This window comes from Rhyacophila brunnea, unplaced genomic scaffold (assembly GCF_057557595.1).
Source record: "Rhyacophila brunnea isolate RB1 unplaced genomic scaffold, BYU_Rbru_1.0 scaffold_16, whole genome shotgun sequence".
Classification (NCBI taxonomy): Eukaryota; Metazoa; Arthropoda; class Insecta; order Trichoptera; family Rhyacophilidae; genus Rhyacophila; species Rhyacophila brunnea.
In genome coordinates this window covers 20,117,741-20,123,788 of record NW_028232816.1, presented here as the reverse complement: position 1 = coordinate 20,123,788, position 6,048 = coordinate 20,117,741, and the positions used below count along the sequence as shown (strand labels likewise).

Sequence of the window (6,048 nt, the reverse complement as noted above, 5' to 3'; positions counted from 1 at the left end):
TGGAGATGCCGGGGATCGAACCCGGGGCCTTTCACATGCAAAGCGAACGCTCTACCACTGAGCTACATCCCCTTGTACCTAGTGCGCCAAAATCAATGTATATAAAACTAAACTACGTAGGTATTATTCGCATCGTGTTACACCCAAGGCATCTACAAAATACACATTTTGTAGATGATTTTGAAGTCTTCGTTTTGTTAGTACACGTAGAGTTTCTAAAAAAAACATAATATTTGGTTTACATCTACTTCTTTCAGTTACTTCACTTTTACATTATCAAGTTCACGACTTTTGCAGTTGTTTTGGATTTAATCTCGAAATTGAAAAATTTGCAGATGCCTTGGTTTTACATGGTACGAGATGTTTTCTTTATGTTACAATTTTTCTATAATCTAAGGTTACAATATTATTTATAATATCTTACTCACAGTAGGTTACTATTTTTTTTTATTAATTATTTGACGTAGTAGATTCAAAAATTCCTATAGAGACAAAAATATAATATGAAGGGTATTATAATATTAAGTATATTTTTTATTAAATTTTAATACAGGTTATAATAATTAAAATTTCTGGTCACTCGCAGTTCAGTTCCAGCCGGGATATTTAAAATTATATACCAACTTAATAAAAATGTGTGTATACGAAAAAGTAACAAAAGTAACTGACAACTTGACCCCGACGTGATTTGAACACGCAACCTTCTGATCTGGAGTCAGACGCGCTACCGTTGCGCCACGGAGTCTTGCGACGTAAGTGAGAAAATATGTGCATATAAGTATTAGATGCATCATAAAGTGAATTTTGAATAAACTTTTCATAGAAACGAGAAATTTTAATTTGTTTTATACCTAGGTACAAGGCAGTTTTAGGTACATAGGGCAAATTAACAGGAAAATCAATAAGATTCCATCTAAGTATTTGCTATGATTTCCCATTTAATTTTCAGTATTCAGTATGTACCTACCTATATAAATTATATTGCATTGTAATATCGGTTAATTATTATGAATCCCCTATTCCAATGAAATACTAGGCGTGTGAAAATTATACGCTGCGCGCTCTACCGGAAAACCACAGAATATTATTTTCATATTAAAATATATCACTACTTTCTATCGTTTATTACAATCTATAGTTTATTACCTAATGTCTGCAATACATTCTATTGAAAACGTTAAATAATTGCAATGATGTGATTAATTTCTTTTTCTTGGCATCAAATTAGTACTTTTGATGGATTTAACGAATTCCAGTACGTCAATTATGAGAATTCAGGGCAATGAAAATATTTAATGGCCATATTCAGTGACGTCCTTGGACAAAATGCCGCCCTAATTTTTTATACATTTAATCATAAATACACTATTAATATTAACAATCTCAACACTCAACCATTAAAAGAAAAACTATGTCATCACATAATTAATAAAATGATGGAATAGCAAAGCAAACAATGTGAATTTATCAAAAGACCCAAAAGACCCCATCTTATTATTACATATATTTTATGGTCATATTTATTATTAAAATTTAGTTTATTAAGTTTTCTATGTTTTAACGTACCTAGAGATTTTTGACTAATTTGTGAAATTTTATGTCACGAGTTACGATATTATTACATTATATTTTATGGTAATATTTATTATTAAAATTTAGTTTATTAAATTTTCAATTTTTACCGTGTAGATTTTTGACTAATTCATCGTTTTAATATGTTTAATATTTATTTTAAAAAACATCGATTTTTATAAAAATATAAATGTGTATAACTTGAAATCCTTTTTATTTGAGTAGATATATGAAATCTTATTTAGGTAATTTATGTATTAATATTTTCAGATAAGTACATATTTATTAATTAATACAGCTGAAATTGTAAATTATCAAAAAAATGTCTCAAATTGCAAGCTTCGTATTTTTCCACTAGGTGCCTCTGGTAGGTAAAGACATCGCCTTAAGTCATACAGAAATCAGATCGAAAAACAGCGTGAGGTTAACAAAAATCAGTGATACTCAACCAGTAAGCTGATTTATTAATAAAAAATATTTTCCGTATTAGGTACTAAGTTTAGGTAGCTATTTCTACACACACCAAATGATTCTCATCGATTTGCCGCCCTTCGAGTAACTGCCGCCCCTAAGCGACGCTCAATCTGACTACCCCCACAGGACGTCACTGGCCATATTCGACAGAAGAATCTGGCCAATCGGGGACATACCTATCAGTGGATTTTAAGATGCGTTTAGTAACGTATTTTGAGGCCCCATTTTACGATTAAAAAACTGATCAAACTTTATTTTTCCAAATGAATCGATGTTCCATCTTATGTTTATTTTTAACATAATATAAAATATAGTATATTTTTGTACATTTATTGCATTTAAATATTTTAAAAAGTAGTACATATTCAATTTATTATTTTAGGGCTTTTCTATATAATATAAATATCCATTCATAATATAATAATATCCAATCCATCATTCCAGGACTTTTCGATATACCTACAATAGTTGTGGCTTTTCCATTTGGTGCCAAAATATACAGATATTTACTACTCCCCATTCTAGATGCCGCTACATACAATAATAATTGTCCGTGAGTGAAGCATTCCGATCTAATGTGGCAGCACTGCGTCGCCCGCGCCGCGCTGGCTCGGTTGGTTCCCTGCCGATTAACGATTCGAATAACACAATTATTTGCACCTATTGCCATTTGACCTCCGATCGAGCTGAAATAAATGCCAAGATTTTTTAAATGTACACATTCTAGCGACATTATGAATAAAATATGGGGTTGCAGCATTAACTTCCGCGTTTGAAGGCCCTGTCCGCGGCGGACTTTTTCCGCAAAAACCATAAAACTGTTCCCGGGGTGCAACGGGTTAAATCTGAAATTTGAGACCCGACCACGCACTCCGGCTTATCGGCCTCCACTCTCTCCAAATTTTGTCGAAATCCGACTGGGCGTGTAGATTTGTATAAAAAAAAACCAACCAGGACGGTACATACAAACAACCAAATATATTCTTCAAATTGTAGTATAGAAAATACATTCTCAAATCTTGTGTCTTATTCGTTGAATAAAAGAAATACTTAGTTTATGTAATTATTTGTATAGTAATTTCCGAATCGGAACGCTATTTTTATTTTTTCCGAGACGGAACGGTAGACATGAGGATTTCACGAACCGGAACCGAGCTCCGATACACTCCAGTCCACTTCGAGTGCTGGAATCATGCGGTTAATAGTTTTTTCTTTAACAAACTTGTGAATCCGTCTTCACCTGCAATAATTGTCCGCGTAGTTAAATGTTCGGATACAGATTAACCTTAATCAAGATGTATCAGCAAATTGAGCCTTTTTTCTCTGGAATCAAAGTGGACGCTTTAATAGACTTAAATAGTACCAAGGGATCTGCCACGGCCGGTGATTTTCTTGCCACCTGGGAATCTTTCGATGGGTAATCAAAGGTAATTTGCGCATGCGCCTGCCTTTACAGTTATGCCCATTAATTATTGCACACAGCGCTTGTGGTAATTACCGACAGAGAAGTACATGTGCAAATTGGCGCTCTCGAGTAAAGTCAAATTCCCACCCAAGCCATAGTTTTCATTTATTAGTTTTTTTAGTCATAATAATATGATGATCATTCTGAAGATATTTAGTCAATCAATCTCAGCAGTAGCTAGTAATCAAAAAAATTCTCAAGTTGCAAACTTCGTATTTTTCCGCTAGTTGCCTCTAATAGTTGTATTCACCTTAATAACTTACATGAATAAATTCATATTAAAACACGAATATAACGTGAGTCAATAAGTTACAATAATAAAAGTAAGTACATTTGATCATAATCTCGCAGAAAAAAATCACCTCAATGAAATCTACTATCAAAAATGTAAGTAAGTATTCACAATTCACAATTTCTCTCTTAATTCGATGTCTTTTAAGCGTCGATGACATTGAGCTACTTTACAAACTACAAGCCAGCAAATTTACAATCTGCTTGTAAACTCGCCCAGAGTCATCATCGAACTAGCTAACAAGAAGATTGTAAACAATCTACCGAGAAAGGTTGAAAGCCGGGCTACTTTACTCGCAACTCGCTGGCGTGTGGGCCGATCTGCGTCTGCGCAGTAGAGCGATAGTACCGAACCTGCCGGTAAAAAAACGAACTACTCAATACGCCCTGTCAAATAATAGTAGATACCAAAAATGACGGTTTCAACTCGCTAGCTTGTTGACTTCTGAGCGAGTGGAAAGTTTTGTGTGTTATCATCACAATCGCACTTGGTGACTCGCCCGCTTTTAAACTCGCCGACTAGCAGCTTGTAAAGTAGCTCAATGTCATCGACGCTGACTTGCATACTGCTACTTTGATGTCATTGATTTTAATGTCGTATAACAATATTCAAGCGTTTTGTGAAATTTAAATCGATATTATTAAATAAAAGTGCAATACGTATACATAAGAAATGTGATTTTTTTAGATTTCGGTTTAACCCATTGGAAACAATAATTGGCGCCAGTTTTCAGCCGCTGTTATATACAGGATGTAGGACATGGTGAAAATCAAACAATAATTTTAATCATATTTTGATTTCTTTTAAAATTAAAATTACATTAGTTAGTTATATAGAGTCCGATATATTTTTTTAAGAATTATTTGATTTATAAAATCTATTTAAATTAGTCAAGGTAATGATCACTTTGGTAGGCACGAGGTGTTTGAGATAGTATACATATTATCAGTGGCGCACCCAGGATTTAAAATTGGGGGGCCCAAGGAAGAGAATGTTAATTAGTCCCATAGGCTCTTTTTCTTCTTCATATAATTATTTTTATATTTTTTCACAATACACGGCGGTATATTTGTACAGTTTCTCCTAGTTTTTATTAAATTGGAGGCATAACGGCGGTAACTGTTGAGCGTGTCATCAGCGTTATCCAGTGAATTATTGGCGATTTTTAATACATCTACTTTAATAATGGAGCTGTCAAGTATCGACACTTAATAATCAGAAAATATATAGCACAATTATATAATCTAAAATGTTCATAGCCATGAAATATAATAATTTACTATTAAAGCTAATTTATGATGTGTGTTTATCTCACTTATCTGGTCAACCCGACACGCCGGGCCCCCAGGCTAGAGTCCTGTCATCCCTCCCCAGTCATGACCTACACCACTCTGGAATTCGGATGGACTTGGGTCGGGTGGAACTGGAATTGGGTTTCTAAAAATAGTGTTTCGAAATTTTTATCTTAGAAATTAAAATCATTTTTTTGCCGTGTTTTTATTTGTCTAAGGCCCAAGGCATAGTTTATTGGCTTTCAAATTCAATGTTTAAAATCATTCTGATAATTTTCATGTTTGGGGGGCCCCTTGACCCCCCCCTGGGTGCGCCACTGCATATTATTATATAATAGCCCCCCATCTTCTAAATATCTTGAAGAGTAAATTATATTTACTGTTTACTTCCAGTTTAAGTAATCTTACTTTTATCATTTACTTCTATCGTGGAATTTTTATCCATGTCATTTTGTAAAAAAAGACTAAAATAACACAAAAACTATATTTGACATGTTTTCTTCATTCCACTATTACCCTAACTAAGTTAACTTGAAATATAAATAAATAATTAAAAAATTGAATGCATATAAATATTTAAAAAAATATATTTTAATTAAACGAATAATAAATGAGAGGTAGGTACTATGTAAATTTTAGAAATCAGTGATCCTGAAAAATTCGCCTGTATCCAATGAATTTAATAATATTATGACTTGAACTGTTTCGAGGACCTCTTTAAAATATTCTGCCGAATCGGTTGCGTTATTTGCGTCAAAGAAATCACCGCTGCGTGGGTATATCGGTATTTTCTATGCGGGTAAAACTTGTTGCAAGAATAAAACAAATTGGCAATACCAATTGTTAATTATAAAATTCTTCATGTGCAGTAACGTTAAAATAATTACCGCCTATCGTAATCGTATAGGAAAATTGTGACGACAAATTGAAATTACCGACAGAAATGTGAATAT

General features: G+C 33.3%; 2 non-coding genes across 2 annotated transcripts; both read right to left on the bottom strand.

Moving 5' to 3' along the window:
• Positions 1 to 72, bottom strand: TRNAA-UGC (transfer RNA alanine (anticodon UGC)). The gene has a single exon. It is a non-coding gene; the product is annotated as a tRNA-Ala (tRNA).
• A 601-nt stretch (positions 73 to 673) lies between these two features.
• Positions 674 to 745, bottom strand: TRNAW-CCA (transfer RNA tryptophan (anticodon CCA)). Its single transcript has one exon. It is a non-coding gene; the product is annotated as a tRNA-Trp (tRNA).
• Between the last annotated feature and the right edge of the window lie 5,303 nt (positions 746 to 6,048).